This window comes from Sorex fumeus, unplaced genomic scaffold (genome assembly GCF_029834395.1).
Source record: "Sorex fumeus unplaced genomic scaffold, SorFum_2.1 ptg000094l, whole genome shotgun sequence".
NCBI lineage: Eukaryota > Metazoa > Chordata > Mammalia > Eulipotyphla > Soricidae > Sorex > Sorex fumeus.
Genome location: NW_026606151.1, coordinates 23,104,245 through 23,124,928, shown reverse-complemented (window position 1 = coordinate 23,124,928; position 20,684 = coordinate 23,104,245). Strand labels below are relative to the sequence as shown.

The following is a 20,684-nucleotide window of genomic DNA, read 5'->3' as shown; positions in this document are numbered from 1 at the left end:
GATGTCAAGAGACCGTGTGGCCGCCCACCTACCAGATGGTCAGACTTCTTCGTCAAGATCATGAACGATCGGTTTGAGGCCCTTCATGTTCCCGGAGCGAACAGATGTTACTGGGCTACACTAGCACGCGACAGGGACAAATGGAGACGTTACTGGCGCCCGCTCGAGCAAATCGACGACTAACGGGAAGTTAAGTTAAGTGATTACGTGAAAATGGTTAAATGCTTTTGTCTTTGTTTTTGTCACTTGTGGGTCTTTTTTTATTTTGGAATTTTTTGTTTTGGTACTACATTCGTGCCTCTCTATGGATCACCTCAGCTTCTGTGTTTTGACTGCTCTGAGAATTGGAAAGCGTTGTCACCTATTGATCCCGGCCTCTACATTCAGAGCAGGCATCAGCCCCCAGCTGTCTCTCTGGTTCCTGACACAGGTTCAGTCCCAGCCCCTGGGATCTCCTTATATTTGTCATCTGTATCCCTGGAGGTCTTCAGCTATTGGGCCCTGGTGAGGACAGTCAAGCACGGGGGTAGGAGACTCTGCTTTGTTCTCTTCTGGGAGCTTGGTGTTATAGTCTCTGGATCCTGGCCGTTGATGGGATTACATGGCAGTTGGTGGGTGTAACTATTTAGCTACTGGAAGGCCCAGTCCCAAACCAAGCAGGCTTGGAGATTTCAGCCCAGGGTCCCAGACACCTGGGTTTCTCTGCCAGTTCCTTCATGTGTGAGGCTCATCCAAGATTGTGGAGAGTGGTCTCAGCATGGCTTTGGCTGAGTCCTGGTGGTCTTCTGCTGTCAGTCCCTGGTGAGGACAGTCAGGCACAGTGGTAGGAGATGCTGTGCTGAGAGAGCATTTGAGAGACTCTGTGCATTTGCAGACACACAACTTTTTATTCTCTAGTTCTTGCTCTCAGAGAACCCAGCAGACTACTGAGGGTATCATACCAGCACATATGCCTGAATAGGAACACCTGTCAAGTTTATTTGTGTTTTCAGGCTACTGAGAATATCCCACCCACACAGCAGAGCCTGGCAAGCTATCCGTGGTGTATTCGATATGCCAAATCCAGTAAATACAATGGGTCTCATTCCCCTGATCCTGAATATGGCAGCGTTGAGAAGGATGTGAAAGGAGAGGATGTGAAAGGATGTGAAAGGATGTGAAAGGCTGATAAAATCTCAAGGCCGAACTAGGCTGCCAAAACAAAGAAAGACAAAAATGACTGTCTGTACTTTCAATGCACGTATGCTGGCATATGATGCATCCATCGAGGACCTGATGGTACAAGCACAAAAGATCAAGTATGACATTATTGGTCTGACCGAGATGAGAAGGCATCAATCATATCACACTGTTTTCAAAACTGTACAAGAATTGTTCCTGGGAACATGTGACAAAAGAGGTGTCAGTGGTGTCCGAGTCCTTGTCAACACAAAATCATCCATAAGCATTGATTCATTCAAATGCCTAACAACGCGAATTGGACGATTACGCTTGAATAGATGTGGCTCATTGCTGGCAGTTTCTATCTTCGTTGTCTGCACACCAACATCCAATTATGGTGAAGGAGAAATTGAGATGTTCTATATGGAACTGGAGAAGTTCTATAAAGAAGACCACACCTTCTACAAGATCATTGTCAGTGATTTTAATGCCAAGATAGGACAGAGAAGATCAGCCGAAAAACTCCACATTGGGACCTAGAATGGAACGAACAGGGTGAGAGACTGTCTGAGTTCATCATGTTGACCAAGCCCTTCCATGGTAACTCACAGTTCCAGAAGGCTGAATCTAAACTTTGGACTTGGGAGTCTCCCAGTGTATGGTTCCACAATGAAATTCAACACATCATATTCAATTGACGGTTTTGCATTACTGATGTCACTGTTATCCCAAAATTCCAAAGGGGTTGGACCACCGTCTTCTTCATGCAAAATTCTACTTCACAGAACAGGGAGAAAGGAATGCAAAGTTTAAGAAGAGAACTCCCAGAACAACCACCAGCTGGGAGCTCTTTGGCTCTGTTGCAGCAACATGGGAAGATGCCGTCATTGACAACATTGATGAGGAATATGATTGACTGGTTCAGCACCTCCATGATTGTGCAAGGAACACCAAGAGAGAGATAACCACAAAAAACACCTGTCTTCGAAAACTCTTGAGCTTATTCGTCAACGTGGCTTGGCACATGCCTCAGGCAACCGCAAGCAAATGTCCAAGCTCGCACAGCAGTGCAGAGAAGCCATCAAGGAAGACCTCAAAGAGAGAAGAGCAGCAGTGCTGGTAGATGCGGCAGAAGCTGAAAAAGCTTTCACAACACTGCCTGTCCTTCACCAACTATAAGACCAAGTTGACTGCCCTCCAACGTCCTGATGGATCTATCACATCTTCCAGAAGGGCAATGGAGCAGGTTATTCAGGACTTCTACTCAGATCTCTTTAATAGCCACATACATTTGCCCACATACCAAATTCTACAGGATGGGCATGTCGTTTCCAAAGTTCTCCCTTCCGAAATCCAACACGCCTTCTCGTTGGTAAAGAAACAGAGTACCTGGCCAAGACAAGGTCAGACCTGAACACCTGAAGAACCTACCATCAGTACTCATCAATACACTGACTTGGTTCTTCACACGCTCCTGTCTGAATGCAAGGTTCCATCCCAGAGGAAAACCAGCAGGATGCACTACTATACAAGAAGGGAGACATCAACGACATTGGCAACTATATCCCAATCTGCCTATTGCCTATCTACAAGCTGTTCACTCACTTAATCACTTATAACGTAGTTTCCCGTTAGTCGTCGATTTGCTCGAGCGGGCGCCAGTAACGTCTCCATTTGTCCCTGTCGCGTGCTAGTGTAGCCCAATGGCATCTGTTCGCTCCGGAAACATGAAGGGCCTCAAACCGATTGTTCATGATCTTGACGAAGAAGTCTGACCATCTGGTAGGTGGGCGGCCACGCGGTCTCTTGACATCCCGTGGAATCCAATCAGTAACAGCTCTAGTCCAACGGTCGTCTTTAAATCTCATTACGTGACCAGCCCATCTGATTTTCGACACCTTGGCAAATGAGACAGCTTCCCTGATCCTTGATCGTTGACGGATGTCAGAACTCTGGATTCGTTCTCTCATTTGAGTGAAACGTTTTATTCCAAGCATAGCTCTTTCTATTCTTCTTTGGGAGACCTGAATAGTGTTCTCATCTTGTTTGCGTAGGGCCCAGGTCTCTGAGGCATATGTTAATGCAGGAAGAACAGTGGAATCAAAGAGATGTGCCCAGAGCCGGAGGTTCTTCGTCCTCTTAGCTATTTCTTCAACGTTCTTGAAGGCGTTCCAAGCCACTCTCTTCCTCCTGCGCAGCTCGGGTGCCAGGTCATTTGTCATGTTGACCTCTCGACCTAGGTACACATAGCTGTTGCATTCGGAGATGGTCGTTCCATTGAGAGTGAATGGGGCGTCAGGAACAAGGCTGTTTCTCATAAACATTGTCTTCGTAAGATTCAGCTGTAGTCCTACCTTTCCACACTCACGGTCAAAGTCAGCCAGCATTTGTGCCACTTGGCTGATGTTTGGTGTTATTAAAACAATGTCATCAGTAAAGCGGAGGTGGTGTAGTTGCCGACCATCTATCTTCACTCCCATTCCTTCCCATTCCAGTCACCGCATGATGTTCTCGAGGGTGGCACTGAAGAGTTTCGGTGAAATGGTATCACCCTGCCGCACCCCTCTCTTGACATCAACGATCACTTCTTTGTAGAATGGTGAGATCCTGGTAGTGAATCCGCAATACAGCTCACGGAGGATCCTGATGTATTGGGCTTGAATGCCCTGATTGGCTAGGGCTTCAATGACCGCTTCCGTCTCAACAGAATCAAAGGCCTTCTTTAAATCAATGAACGTTAAGCAGAGCGGCATCTTGAACTCCCGAGAAACCTCAATGAGCTTGGTTATCGTGTGGATATGGTCGATGGTGCTGAATCCTTTGCGGAACCCTGCTTGCTCGCATGGTTGTCCTTCATCTAGTGTTCTGCCGATCCTATTCAGGATGACTCGAGTGAACAACTTGTAGATGACAGACAATAGGCAGATCGGGCGATAGTTGCCAATGTCATGGATGTCTCCCTTCTTGAACAGTAGTGCGGTCCTGCTGGTTTTCCATTGGGACGGAACCTTGCATTCAGAGAGGTAGCGAGTGAAGAGCCGAGCCAGTGTATTGATGAGTACTGACGGCAGGTTCTTCAGGTGTTCAGGTCTGACCTTGTCTGGGCCGGGTGCTGTTTGTTTCTTTACCTACGAAATGGCGTGTTGGATTTCGGAAGGGAGAACATTGGGAACGACATACCCATCCTGTGGAATTTGGTATGTCAGCAAGTGGACAAGGCTATCGAAGAGATTTGAGTAGAAGTCATAGATAATCTTCTCCATTGCCGTTCTGGAGGATGTGATGGATCCATCAGGATGTCGGAGGGCAGTCATCTTGGTCTTATAGTTGGCGAAGGACAGGCGGGCGTTACGAATACTTTTCCCGGCTTCTGCCGCATCTACCAGTACTTCTGCTCTTCTCTCTTTGAGGTCTTCCTCGATTGCATCTCTGCACTGCTTTGCAAGCTCGGATGTTAGCGTGTGGTTGCCTGAGGCATGTGCCAAACCATGCTGGCTAATTAGCTCAAGAGTTTTCGAAGATAGGCGACTTTTTGTGGCTATCTCTCTCTTGGCGTTCCTCGCACATTCATGGAGGTGCTGAACCAGTCGATCATATTCCTCATCAAAGTTGTCAACAATGGCATCTTCCCATGTTGCCGCAATAGTACCAAAGAGTTCCCAGTTGGTGGTCATTCTGGGAGTTCTCTTTTTGAACTTTGCAGCCCTTTCTCCCCGCTCTGTGAAGTAGAATTTTGCACAAAGGAGACGGTGGTCCGATCCCGTTTGAAATTTTGGGACAACAGCGACATCAGTCAGGCAAAACCGTCTATTGAATATGATGTGGTCTATTTCATTGTGGAATCGTCCACCGGGAGACTCCCATGTCCATCGTTTAGATTCTGCCTTCTGGAACTGTGAGTTACCATGAATGGTCTTGGTCGACATGATGAACTCAGACAGTCTCTCACCCTGTTCGTTCCATTCTAGGCCATGGGTCCCGATGTGAAGTTCTTCAGCTGATCTTCTCGGTCCTATCTTGGCATTAAAATCACCCACAATGATCTTGTAGAAGGTGTGGTCTTCTTTATAGAACTTCTCTAGCCCCATGTAGAACTTCTTAATTTCTCTTTCATCATAATGAGATGTTGGTGCGTAGACAACGAAGATAGAAACTGCAGGCAGTGAGCCACATCTATTCAAATGTAAACGTCCGATTCGGGTTGTTAGGCATTCGAATGAATCAGTGCTCTTGGCCAAGTTTGTGTTGACAAGGACACTGACGCCTCCAACACCTCTTTTATCACATGTTACGAGGAACAATTCTTCTCCAGTGTCGAAAACGGCATGGTGAGATTTGTGCCTTCTTGTCTCGGTCAGACCAATTATGTCGTACTTGATCTACAAGCTGTTCACTCAAGTCATCTTGAATAGGATTGGCAGAACACTAGATGAAGGACAACCATGCGAGCAAGCCGAGTTCCAAAAAGGATTCAGCACCATTGACCTTATCCACACGATAACCAAGCTCATTGAGGTTTCTCAGGAGTTCAAGGTGCCGCTCTGTCTAACATTCATTGATTTAAAGAAGGTCTTTGATTCTGTTGAGACGGAAGTGGTCATCGAAGCCCTAGCCAATCAGGGAGTTCAAACTGAATACATCAGAATCCTCCGTGAGCTGTATTATGGATTCACTACCAGGATCTCACCATTCTACAAAGTGATCATTGATGTCAAGAGAGGGTTTTGGCAGGTGATATTATTTCACCAAAACTCTTCAGTGCCACCCTCAAGAACATCATGCAACAACTGGAATGGGAAGAATGGGAGTGAAGATAGATGGTCGGCAACTACACCACCTCTGCTTTGCTGATGACATAGTTCTAATAACACCAAACATCAGCCAAGTGGTACAAATGTGGCTGACTTCAGCCATGAGTGTGGAAAGGTCGGATTACAGCTGAATCTCACAAAGACAATGTTCATGAGAAACGGTCTTGTTCCTGACATTCCATTCTCTCTCAATGGAACGATTATCTCCGAGTGCAACAGATATGAATACCTAGGTTGAGAAGTCAACATGACGAATGACCTGGCACCTGAGTTCCGCAGGAGGAAGAGAGTGACTTGGAACGCCTTCAAGAGCGTTGAAGAAATAACTAAGAGGACGAAGAACCTCCACCTCCGAGCACATCTCTTCGATTCCACTGTTCTTCTTGCATTAATATTCGCCTCAGAGACCTGGGCCCTATGAAAACAGGATGAATATGCGATTTGGGTCTCCCAAAGAGGAATTGAAAGAGCTATGCTTGGAGTATCACTCTTCACACAAATGAGAGAAAGAATTTGGATTTCTGACCTCCAGAACTCTGTCAGTGCTCAAGAATCAGTGACGCTGTCTCGTTTGAGAAGGCATCGAAAATCAGATGGGCTGTACATGTAATGAGAATTAGAGATGACCGCCGGACTAAAGACATTACCGACTGGATTCCACAGGACGTCAAAAGATCATGTGGCTGCCCAACATTGAGATGGTCAGACTTCTTTGTCAAGACCCGTTCAGGGTCAGTTTGACCCGTTCAGCATCAGTTTGAGGCTCTTTGTGTTCCTAGAACGAGCAGATGCCATTGGGCTATGCTAGCACGCAACAGGGATGAATGGAGACATTACTGGCCCCCGCTCAGGCAAATCAATGAGTAAAGGGAAATTAAGTTATCAAGTGATCCCTGGAGGCCTCCAGAACTGCCAGGCTTGCTCTGTTGGGTTTTGGCACCACAGACCCTTGCTACACCATGACCTCAGGCCCCAAATCTGAACTACAGGCAGGTCTGGGAGAGTTTCAACATAAGCATTATCTTTAACATAAAATATTCTAAAATTGAGCTGAAAAAATTTCCCAGTAGATTACAAAAGAACACATACTCCCCATGTATGGATAAGATATGATTGTATTGCTGAAGTACACTTGAAAAACAGTTAAGCAAAATATAAGAAGGTAATGAAATGTAGTTTTATATTCAAAAATTATTAGTTTATAAATATTTCCAATTAAAATAATAAATGCTGATAATTTAGTAATTAGTCACTTATGCATACAAGTATTACAGCCCAAAATATGCATGACCCCCATGAAATAGCAAATTATTTAACAAGTTTTGAAACAATGTATGTTAAGCTAAGTCTGCTTGTATGCAAATGAGAATTTAATCACAGAATACTATAGACAAGAGAACTGAGTTAGTGGCCAACTCTGGAAGTTAGCTTAACTCTTCGAACTCACAAAATAACTGTAATAATTTTTAAAAGAAAACTGCTGAAGGGATCATCGACTTGAATGTATTGTGATGGAAATCTTCAAGTACATTAGAAAGTTCAATGCAACACAAGGATTACATCAATCTTCTTGCTTTTTACTGAACCAAGGAAATCGGTGAAACAGAAATCCAATAAATGAACAAACAAACAAAACTTGATGAAAAATATCTAAGAATTCAAAGAGAAGCAAAGGAGCTAATGAATATCGTGAAAGGACTCAACAGTTGCAGAATGAAAGAAGCAGGAAATAAAAATTGGTGACCTCAAAAGCAAGACACAGGACACCATCATAAAGAACAGGTCATAGAATATAATATGGGGTCAGAGAGATCATAACGTGACTTGGGCACTTCCCTTGCATACAGTCAATCCAAGTTCAAGTTTCAGCACCCCGTATGGTCTCCCAGCACCACCAGCTGTAATCCCTGAACGAGAGTCAGGAGTAAGCCCTGAGCAGAGCTGTGTGTGGTCCCCAAACAAACTCAAAATCTATGAATTTCTAAAGAGATATATTTTAAAATATTTTTATTGTAGACAGTATATGCATACAATATATTTCTCATAACACAGTTTTTATTTCTATAACCATTCCTATACTTATATGCAGTGTCCAAGGTCCTATGTCACATAGTATATTTTGGGGCTGACCTCTCATGCCAGGATTAATAGACGTAGGTCAAAAACAGAGGTGTGCTTTACTTCTCTTAAAAACCATTCTAAGAGCTGCTTTCATTGCTTTATTTCTCAGGCTATAGATCATTGGATTAAATGTTGGGGGCACAATAGTATACAAAATAGTGAGCACAATGTCAAGAGCTGTTGGATTGTCAGAATGAGGTTTTAAAAACTCAAAGATACCGGTACAAGCAAATAACAGGACAACAACAAGGTGGGGAAGACAAGTGGAAAAAGCCTTAGATCTTCCCTCAGCAGATGGCATCCTAAGCACAGAAGAAAATATTTGCATGTAGGAGCAACCAATAAATATGATACAGCCAAATGACAACAGACTAATGAAGACCGAGACCCAAACCTCCCTGAGATAGTCATTAGAACAGGAAAGTTTCAGGAGCTGGGGGATATCACAGAAGAACTGGTGAATGACACGGGGACCACAGAAGTGGATGGAGAAAGTAGCTGCCGTATGCATGGCTCCAGAGAGTGTCCCACTAATCCAGGCGCCAGTGACCCCATCAACACAGGTTCTGACGTTTATGATGACGTCATAGCGCAGTGGAAGGCAGATGGCCACATAGCGGTCATAGGACATCACCGTGAGCAAGGCCATCTCGGCAACAGCAAAGAGAGTGAGAGTAAAACATTGCGCCATGCATTCCCAGAGGGAAATATTTCCACTATGCCTGAAAGAATTGCATATGAATCTTGGTACCGTCACAGAAATATAGCAGAGATCCAACATGGAGAGATGCTTCAGGAAGAAATACATGGGTGACTTCTTGAGACTCTGATCCATTGAAATTGAGAGGATTATGAGAATATTTCCAAATAAAGCCAACAAGTATAAGACCAAGAACAGAGAAGCATAGAAAATATGTGTGCAATGACAGGAGTTGACAAATTTTTATTCAAATTCATAATATCCATAAAAATGATCTGAATTCATACATGTTCTTTAAAATTGTGCTTATTGGTGTATCAATCAGAGTGTATCAATCTCTAGAATCTTTCCTTCTAGAATCTCAGATAACTCACCAGAGCACATTCAGGAACTTCATCCATCAAGAGAAGAACAAATGGTTCGTGTCAGCAATTGGTCTTCATGATCAGTCTGTGAACAAAATGTGTCTGGTAGGGCAAACAAAGAAGACAATTTCAATCTTCTTTTGACCACTAGAGGTTAAACTACGAAGAATCTTTGGCAGCAGCAAAGCCCCTGGGACTAATGTCTTCTTGGCCAACTTTAAAACACCTGGGACCAATCCTGCAATTATATACATGTATTGTGTGTGTGTGTTTTTAATTGTGTTCAAATAATGATCACACTTTTTGGGGGTTATAGTTTCTAAAATAAAGTTACTAGAAAATATTTTGATTTACATTTTAGATTCAGTATTCAATAGAGACCTAACTGATGTAATGAATAGATAATATTCAAAATTTTGTATGACAAATTAGTGATATTATATGTATAGGGCATAGTACCAAAGGAATATTTCTTAGTATTATCCACCATATTCCAACAATTTTATTATGAATGGGTAAGTAATTAATAACTGTTGAAAATTAAGCCTGTAAATTCTATCCTGGAATCACTGCACAGCAACTTGGGGTATAGAATTACTTTCTGTTACTTCATTGGGCTCATTTCATGCTCTCTGAAGAAGACTGAATTCTTTCCTGTGCTTGTGGTTTTTTCCCCTTTTCCCTTTGACCAAAATGTATACATGTATGTTTGCATACGCACACACACGTTTGGAGAAAAGCCCCTTTTGGTCTGCTTTGAAATGCCACACTAATCCCTGGGCTGGGGTCTGGGCAGATCCACCCAGATTACTCATCTCATGAAGCCTGTTGCAGTGCATATTTATTGTGGGTTAATAACGACCATAGGACAGGACGTTTCTGGCAGGTGTGTGGTGACAATTGAACCACTGTAATCACACAGGTAAGGTGTGACCCTATCTATAGAAAACACATGTTTGTTCTGACCACTGTGAGTTCGTGACTGTGTAGCATTTCTCCCCTGTATTCCCAGCCTATAAAGCCATGCTCGTTGCCTAATAAAACTGGAACTGCTTGACAGGACCCCTGCCATGCTCATGTGCCTATTTCTCAGTTGTGGAGGCGGTGACGTAGGAACATGCTCTTTTACCCAGACCCCTCTTTTTAGCAGAAGGGTAGCTTGGCTTGGCTCTCAAGTCAAGGAACCCTGCTCAAGGAGGACTGAGAAGATACCCCAACACACATATACATATATACATACATACATATATGTACACAAAGTTAGTGACTTCATTTTTATATAAAATGATTGTGGGAATATGGTCAATGGCTGAACACCAAAAAATGGTTAAGTAGGATAAACTCAAGATAGGCATGGTTTTTGTGGTATGCCATTTGTCCAGTAGTGTCCCAATTCTGAGGCACCTTCGGGAGGGGCACAAGGCCGTGTTCCCCGTGCAGAAGGCTGGCAGCTGTGCTCATGCCCCAACAGTTGCACCCTGCCAGCAGAGAACTCCATTGCTTCATAAGCTCTGTAGAAAGCCAAACTGCTTAAAATTCCAAGCACAAAGATCTTCAGGCTTAGAATTCTAGGGTCTTGGATTGTGGGCCAACGAACTCCTCCAGCACCAAGTACTTGTGGGAGGCCCGACAATAACACCCACATCTCACAACCAAGATCATGTAATTGCACTGCTCAGGTAAATGTTTTGGAATTTCTGAAACACGTGACCATATTTGTGACTGTTCAGCTTCTCCAAATTCTGCAATATTGACATCCTAATAGGAGCACATTAGACAGGAAAGTAACACAGAAGCTAGCTAAGCTCCACAACAAAAACTTTAACAAAGAAGGCTCAACTACCAACAGAGAACAACCAAACCCTCAGACAAGAACTTAATGACCTCATGATGAGATAAAACAATTTTCTTTCACAAAGTATTTTCTAATAATTCCATTAGCCATTGCTTGTACCAAGCAATACAAAAATTAAAAAAATCTAAAAGCCTTCCCTCTACATTCAGGGACAAGACAAGTTGCCCACTCTAGCCACTTCAATATTGTACTTCAATATAGTTATAGACTAATGCCATAGCCATTAGTCAAGAAAATGATATCAAGGGCATCCAGACAGGAAAAGGAAGAAGTTAAGCTTTCATTATTTGCAGAAGACATGATACTATAATTTGAAAATCCTCAAGAATCTACAAAAACATCTTCTAGAATCAATAGGTTTGCATATTAAAGTGTCAGGTTATAAAATCAATGCCCGTAAGTCCATGGCATTGGGGAAAAAGAGAAATATTTTAAAAAACAATCTCGTTCACAGTTGTGTCTTAGAAAATCAAGTACCCAAAATCAGTTTAATTAAAGAGGTGAAGGTTTCATGGAATAAAAAAGGAGAAAGGGAAAAGGAGCTGCATCCCCAGTCCCCAGCTCATACATAGGAAGGACTAACATCATCAAAATGACAATAGTCCCCAAAGTGTTATAGAGATTCAATACAGTCCCTTTAAGGATATCCGTGATACTTTTTTTTTTTTTAGAGAAATAGACTCCTAATGTGCTCCTATTAGGATTTCAATATTGCAGAATTTGGAGAATTTGCACAGTCACAAATATGGTCACCTGTTTCAGAAACTCCCTGAAATTCATGTAGAACAATAAACCCCAACGAATAGCTAAAGCAATTCTTCTTCCAAAAGAAGAAGAATTGGGGGTATTACCTTCCCCAACTTTTAACTGTACTACAAAGCTGTAGTAACTAAAACAGTATGTTATTGGACAAGAAACAGACCCACAGATCAATGAAACAGAGTTGAACATTCTGTCATAGGCTCTCAAATATCTGATCACTTAATCTTTGACAAAGGAGCAAGAAATATGAAGTGGAACAATGAAAGTCTCTTCAACAAGTGGTACTGGGAAAACTTGACATCTACATGAGAAAAAACTTGAACTCAGACCCTGTCTAATGACAAGATCAAAAGTCAGATCAAAATGGAATAAAGACCGTAATATCAGACATAAGTCCATAAGATCCATGGAGGAAAATGTAGGCAGAACCCATGACATTAAAACAGAAGTCATCTTTAAAGTTGAAACACCACTGACTAAGCAAGTGGAAGAAAAGAAAAACAAATGGGACTCCATTAAGTTAATAAGTTTTTACACCTCAAAAGACACAGTGACCAATATACAGACAGGGCCCCAGAAAAGGGAAAAATCATTTACCCAACACCCACAATATAAGGAGAACTCAAAAAAGTGTGAAAATATATGGTAATGATATATGAACTTGCTAGACTCCATCATAGTAATTTAGTTATTAAATTATCCTTTCATTTTATTCACATGTATACCTATAAATATTTCTATATTGATGTCATCTTATATATATAGATTATTATGTATTTATTTGAACTTTTGTAAGTATTTATATCAGATGCTCTCACTGATTACATTGTTATATAAACATTTATTTCCTCAAACTTGCAAATTAATCCATTTTATCTGAAGAGGCCGAGTAAGTGGAAAATGAAACTTTCGCAAAGACTGCAGCATATCTGTCTGGAGACTGGCAGTGTTGATTGAAGACAACTGACGTTCTGAATGGCCAAAAATACAAAGACTACCAACACGTTTTTAAAATTCTTATATTATACATTATTGTATATCATTTTATGGAAATGACCAATGATACTAACATATATGAGGTATAAACTAATGAGCAATTCATCCTATATATAATATTTTCCATCATCATCACACAAAATAATTAGGAAAAAGAAATCAAGTTGAAATCTTCAGCATTTTGAAACTTTTATTATTATCACACTTGGTTTGTGTATTAAGATTTAAGTTAAGATATTCACAGAAGTAATATTTAACTAGTACATATATAGTCTGAGGTCTAAGTAATATTATTACTCAAGTAGCACAAATAAAAAGTCATGTAAATCACAAAATATTTGCAATTTAAATTTTTGATTGATTAAAACCCAGTATATTTTGAAATTTTCGCACTATTGACAATGAATAGAAGTAAGTGTCTCAACACAAGAGGTATGCTACTCTTCTCTGAAAAACCTTACTTATAGCCAACTTGATAGCATTATTTCGCAGACTATAGATCATTGGGTTGAATGTTGGGGGAACAACTGTATAAAGAATAGTAAGGAAAATGTCTAAAGCAGTTGGAGAGTCAGAATGAGGCTTGAAATATTCGAATGCACCAGTAGAAAGGAACAATATGACGACAGCGAGGTGGGGGAGGCAAGTGGAAAAGGCCTTGGCTCTGCCCTCCGCAGATGGCATCCTCAGCACGGAAGAGAAGATGTGCATGTAGGAGAACCCAATAAACAGGAAACAAAGAAGGGCCAGGAAAACCACGAAGGCAGTGACACCAATCTCACCCAGATACTCGTTGGAGCAGGAGAGTCTCAGGAGCTGGGGGATATCACAGAAGAACTGGTGTATGATGCGGGGGCCACAGAAGTGGATGGAGAAAGTAGCTGCCGTGTGCATGACTCCAGAGATGGCCCCACTCACCCAGACGCCGGCGACTCCATGGACACAGGTTCTGACGTCCATGATGACGTCATAGTGCAGGGGCAGGCAGATGGCCACGTAGCGGTCATAGGACATCACCGTGAGCATGGCTGTCTCCGCAACAGCACAGAGGGTGAAAGCAAAGACCTGTATTATGCATTCCCAGAGAGAAATCTTTCCACTGTGCGTGAAAGAGTTATAAATGAATCTTGGGACAGTCACGGAAATGTAGCAGAGATCCAACAAGGAGAGATGCTTCAGGAAGAAATACATGGGAGCCTGGAGACTGTCATCCAGGGAAGTTGTGGTGATGATGAGCATGTTGCCAGCTAAAGCCAACAAGTACAGAACGAGGAACAGGGAAGCATAGAAGATTTCTAGCTCAGGCTTGGCAGAAAATCCCATGAGAAGAAATCCACTCATCGTGAAATTTGTCATCCTTCTGGTGTTAGCTGTACGACACGATAGAGAATCTAAAATAGATGTTTTTAATAACATCAATGAAGAACCTGAAAATGTAGTTAAGAACTTCATTATAAATAGATATTTTATATAGCGGTAACCATATTGACAAATTTACATTGTCTTTGTGAACAAAGCAAATATTTCTCTAGGTTATAATGTTTGAATAGCCAACCTCCAAGTGAGTGTGAATGATCTTGACTTAAATGAAAGAATTGACTTTGGTAATATGTCTAGATGATAGTGATAAATGCATATAATGTTACTAATTCATAAGAGTAATTTTGACTCTGAACAATAGAGTGTCCCTGGTAATTAAAGATATGTATTTTTAAGGCTACATGAGAAAAAACTCAGCTCCCGGAAGCAAATGCGGCCGCGCGACATCTTATCATCTCATTCCTAATTTGGTCAAACTGGCAGGCTACCAAATGTAACATGCCCACATGGCAGAGTCTGGCAAACTCCCCGTGGTATACCCAATATGCCAAATACCAGTAACAATGATGGGTCTCATTCTCCTAACCCTGAAAAAGCCTTGAATATGGCACTTTAAAAAAAAAAATCTCAGGGCTAGGACGAAGAAGACGTTACTGGCACCTGCTCGAGGCAATCGACGAACAACAGGGTGGTCGTGATCGTGATCGATTTTTAAGGCATACTTTGGTGATCTATTTGTTTTGAAGTTTCTCCTCAAAAACGGGTATACTGGACATTGTTAACACTGCATCTCCAGAGTCTTTACAAGAAAGTCTGGTAGTATCCAGTACGTAATTTGAGGTGTAGAATTGAAAATTTATTCCCGTTTAACATAGCTAACATTTTAACTTAAAAATTCATGTGGAGTGATAGCACGGAGGATAGTGTGTTTGCCTTGCACGTGGCAGATCCGGCAGACCCGTGTTCAATCCTCTGCCCCTCTCGGAGAGCTCGGCAAGCTACCGAGGGTATTTTGCCTGGCAAGCTACCCATGACATAGCTGACAGGCCAATCACAGTAACAATAAGTTTCACAATGGAGACGTTACTGGGCCTACTCAAGCAAATTGATCAACATTTGGAGGACAGTGCTACAGTACTTGTGAAAGGAATGAACATTGACTATGAAGCTTCACTGTCACTGTCACTGTCCTCCTGTTGTTCGACATTGTGAGACTTGTTGTTACTGTGTTTGGCATATTGAATACATCCCGGGTACCTTGCCTGACCTTCCATGCAGGCGAGATACTCTCGGTTACTTGCTGGGCTCCCTGAGAGGGGCGGAGGAATCAAGCCTGGGTTCGCCTGGTCTCCTGTGTGCAAGGCAAACGCTCTACCCCCTGTGCTATTGCTCTAACCCTACTATGACGATTATACATGTTAATCTATTTTTGTTTCAAACAGAAAAAAATAATAAAAGGATTGATTATAGAGCACAGAGGTTAAGTCATAGGCTTTCAAGTACCCAAAATGGTTTTATACTTTTGTTTCTCTTTGATTTTAGACACTCCCGGTGATGCTGGGGGTCATTCCCAGCTCTCTTTCAGGGGTTTCTGAGAACCAGCTGAGAAAGGACAAAGTGTGGGATTTCTGCACGCAAGCACACTCTTGTCCCCAACTGGGTTTGATCCCTTGCACCAGGAAGTTTCTGAGCATTGCCAGAGATCACTGGAGGCCCTCGAGAACTGCCACACTGGTTTCCTTCATTCTCAGCATGGCAGGATCCCGGAGACACCTCACGCTTAGGTACGTGAGCACTTCTGAGAGGGGTAAAGTTGCTCCCTGGCATTGGAGGACCCAGCAATACTGCACCCTCACACCCTAGAATTAAAAGGGATTGATAAGGATGTAAGTGATAGTTTTACTCCACAAAATATTTCTGCAGTTCCAGGAGTTTCTCTTTTTATTTTTAATTAAAATAATGTTTACTTATGTGTAGGATAACACTGTTTTTGTCCTTCCTGATAGCCTCAGGTAGTTTAGATTTATTGGGTTGCTCCCATCACAGTGCTCCCATTCCCCTGTGTTTATTTGTAACTAATTTTGTGCTCTGTTGACTTGTAAATATTGTTTTTCTTTTTTCCTTATGTCCTTTGCATAGTTTATTCTGAGCAATGTCCTTTTTGTATGGACACAAGAAGACATTCTTTTGTAATGTGACTTTCAGTAATATTTCCCTCCTGGGCATTTGTTCTCTCCCCTAAGCCTCAGCTGCCTTTACTTCCTAGCGCCCCCCAAAGCAGGGTCCCGATGAGGGACTGGGTGGAACCAGGGCAAGCGGTAAGCTATGTGCTACCCTGGCATCGAGATGGGCCTGCCAAAGCGCCATAATGCTTCACTATAAGTTAAGAGCTTAGCATGGAAAATGCTGTCATGATCCAAAAAGTGAAAACTAGATTTAAACCCTGTCAGGGTTAGGAAAGATTAATCTAGTCTGAGCGCTGTAGTCTGAGTCTGTGGCAAGATGTTCCCAGGAGAGCTGCCCTACAAGCCTCAATGTTATCTCTTACTGTGTCCATACAAAAATAACTAGTATTGAGATGTTGATAGAGTTATTGGACTAGGAAAAAGAGGAAAACACCTGAAGGGGTATTTTGCCCTTGGGCACTCAGGAAGGGCTCTGGAAGACCTCTCAGGTGGTGTTCCCTTTGAACCTGGGGGACCCTCAAAAAGGGCTTTTTTATGTTGATTTTGCTACCTAACTGGGTGCAGTGTCAACCCAGAGTGCTGGGGAGTTGGGGAGGAAGAGAGATGGAGACAGGAGAGAACAGGGAGGCAAGATGGACCTCGGAGAGGCTAGCACGGGGGACAGAGAGAGAAGGATGTAGAGGAATACAGGAGAAGGCACGTGGAGAGAGAGAGAGAGCCCAGGCTGTGAGATGGAGCATGGAGAGATAAGCGGGAGAGACAGGAGGAGAAGGGAATGAGGAGCAGTGGAGACTAGAATGGGAGTCTCAGGGAGACCGGGGCAGGTGCATGGTAAGAATGGAATAAACAGCATCTGATCAATCAACCGGCTTGGCCCTCTCTTCGTCCACCATCTGCGCCACGGCCCAGGCTACCCTAGCTGCGGGAGCGACCCTGGCTCACCCCAAACGCGGACGGCTAGGGGGAGAGCTGTTGGGCCCCCCTCTGCCGCCCTTAAAAATTTTTTACACTCATGTATTCTTGCTTAAAATTCTTAAGTAAACATAGGATTCTTTTTATGCCCTCAAAATCTGTCTTTTGTTTGCACTCTATTTTACAATTCAACCTGTTTTCCCCAACCTAAGGAGAGTCACCAGAGCACACCTAGAAATTTCTTACCTCATCATAGGGACAAGCTGTCAGGCTCAGAAGCTGAAACTCAGATCAAAGTCATAGCTCTGCCACTCAGTTCCTTTCAATAGAATGTAGTCTGCGGAAAGGAAAACATGAGTCCATATCAATCCTTTGGCCATTGGGGATTAGGTGGAAAGTGCCTTTGGCAGCAGCAGAGATCCTGGGTGCTCTGGGTATTGGCAATTCTGTGCAACACCCAGGGGTCCAAACTTGCAATTCTATTGGGTTTTCTTGCAATGAATTTTTCTGTTGAAGAGATTTTAATGATCACACCTACTTACTGGGGGTATAGTTTTTTTTTCTGTTCATTGAATCACATCATAAATATATTATGAGTTATGTTTTGATTATAGAATATTCTACAAGAAAAATTAATTTCTTTAATCAATTTTATTGACTATCACAATTTAATTTACAGTTTGATCTGGGGATAATACCCAGGCTTGTACTTTCCCTTTTTAAAAAAGAAATGAGGTAAAATGAATAATTTATTGCCAATTAAACAAGGAGGTTTTATAATTTTTAAAAATTTTAATATTTATAGATTTGAATACATGCCTTAGTGGTATTAAAGTTTAAAGCACTATATACAAATTTACTTCCCCTCACCAAAGTATGCAAGCAAAGTATACTAGATCCTCCACTCTCCTTATGTGACCTATTATCTTCCTTTTTTCTTCTCCATCTCTTTCCCGCTTTCTTGTAATCTGAGTTTTGTAAAGCAAGTCCAAGGATTTCTCATTGTTCCATCCCATCTAATGTTAGTCTACAATCTTGGCTTATATTTCTGCGTACCACAGAGAAGTGAGATCATCGGTTTTGTCACTTACCTTGTGACTTATTTCACTTATATACCTTCCAATTCTATCCACATTGAAGCCAACTGTCTGATTTCTTTTTTTCTAATATCTCACACTATTGCATTATCTATATAAAAACTTCTGAATCCATTCTTCTGTTATTGGACATTTGAGTTGTTTCAAAGTCCTGGCCATAGTACTATTCACCACAATGAAATAGTTATGCTTAATTATGATGTTAATGGGTTTTGTTTTGTTGGGTGGGGTAGATATCAAGAAGTTAATTGCTGAATTCTATTGGAGGTATATTTTTACTTCTTTGAGAAATATTCATAATACTTTCCATAGACACTGAGACTGACAACATTACAACTAACAGTGAATGAGGGTTCCTGTATCAAACAGCTCTAGTCATTTCAAAATTTTGAAATATATGACACTGTCACATATGTGACATGTTATCTCACTGTTATTTTATTTATTGATTTATTTTTAATTTTTCATGCTTGTCCCTTATAACAGAAGACAATGAGAACATCTTCATGTCTATGGGTCACCTCTATGATTTCTTCAGGGAAGGTAAAGGTAAAGGCCCTCCCGTTGATCGTCGATTTGCTCGAGCGGGCCCAGTAACGTCTCCATTGGAGACTTTGTTGTTACTGTGTCTGGCATATCGAATACGTCACGGGGAGCCTGCCAGGCTCTGCCGTGCAGGCGAGATACTCTCGGTAGCTTGCCGGGCTCTCCGAGAGGGGCGGAGGAATCGAACTCGGGTCGGCCATGTTGGCCGCTTGTAAGGTGAATGCCTTACAACATTTTATATGAGATTTTTGTTACTTTTACTCTTGAGCATGAATTAATTAATTAACAAAATTAATGAATTTTGTTCCAATACTATTTTCTTTTATCATAGATTGAAAGACTAAAATTAGGCACAACACAAGAGTGTTTCCTTTATCAAGCTGTAATCAATGTACTCTCAGATCCTTTTCACAACAATTAGGAAAGAAAAATAAATCATTGAGATCCAAATGGTAAAAAAAAAGAATACCACCATTCACATATGCCATAATTACATACATAAAACAAATTAGAACACATCACAAAAGGAAAAAAAGTAAAAAAATTTTAAACATATGGATAAATGTCTAACATTAAGTTAAGCTTACAATGTGGAGACTATATTTCAGAAGACAAAGTACTCACATTTCATAATATAAAAAAATAAAATAGGACATCAAATCATCCAAACATCAAATCATCCAAACAACAAATTACCTCTTACATACTATACCTCCACAGATACCCTCTTCTAAATGACAAAAATTTTCACTATTATGCCTTTACTACACAACCATGCGAGCAAGCAGGGTTCCGCAAAGGACTCAGCACCATCGACCACATCCACACGATAACCAAGCTCATTGAGGTTTCTCGGGAGTTCAAGATACCGCACTGTTTAACGTTCATTGATTTAAAGAAGGTCTTTGATTCTGTTGAGACGGAAGCGGTCATGAAGCCCTAGCCAATCAGGGCATTCAAGCCCAATACATCAGGATCCTCCGTGAGCTGTATTGCGGATTCACTACCAGGATCTCACCATTCTACAAAGAAGTGATCGTTGATGTCAAGAGAGGGTTGCGGCAGGGTGATACCATTTCACCGAAACTCTTCAGTGCCACCCTCGAGAACATCATGCGACGACTGGAATGGGAAGGAATGGGAGTGAAGATAGATGGTCGGCAACTACACCACCTCCGCTTTACTGATGACATTATTTTAATAACAACAAACATCAGCCAAGTGGCACAAATGCTGGCCGACTTTGACCGTGAGTGTGGAAAGGTAGGACTACAGCTGAATCTTACGAAGACAATGTTTATGAGAAACAGCCTTGTTCCTGACGCCCCATTCGCTCTCAATGGAACGACCATCTCCGAATGCAACAGCTATGTGTACCTAGGTCGAGAGGTCAACATGACAAATGACCTGGCACTCGAGCTGTGCAGGAGGAAGAGAGCGGCTTGGAACGCCTTCAAGAACATCGAAGAAATAGCTAAGAGAATGAAGAACCTCCGGCTCTGGGCACATCTCTTTGATTCCACTGTTCTTCCTGCATTAACATATGCCTCAGAGACCTGGGCCCTACGCAAACAAGATGAGAACGCTATTCAGGTCTCCCAAAGAAGAATAGAAAGAGCTATGCTTGGAATATCACATTTCACTCAAATGAGAGAAAGAATCCGGAGTTCTGACATCCGACGATCAAGGATCAGGGACGCTGTCTCATTTGCCAAGGTGTCGAAAATCAGATGGGCTGGTCACGTAATGAGATTTAAAGACGACCGTTGGACTAGAGCTGTACTGATTGGATTCCACGGGATGTCAAAAGACCACGTGGCCGCCCACCTACCAGATGGTCAGACTTCTTCGT

At 42.1% G+C, this 20,684-nt stretch overlaps 1 pseudogene; it reads right to left on the bottom strand.

The window, feature by feature from the left end:
- Positions 1 to 13,271: 13,271 nt before the first annotated feature.
- On the bottom strand, positions 13,272 to 14,112 carry LOC130040475 (olfactory receptor 14J1-like; annotated as a pseudogene).
- Positions 14,113 to 20,684: the final 6,572 nt, after the last annotated feature.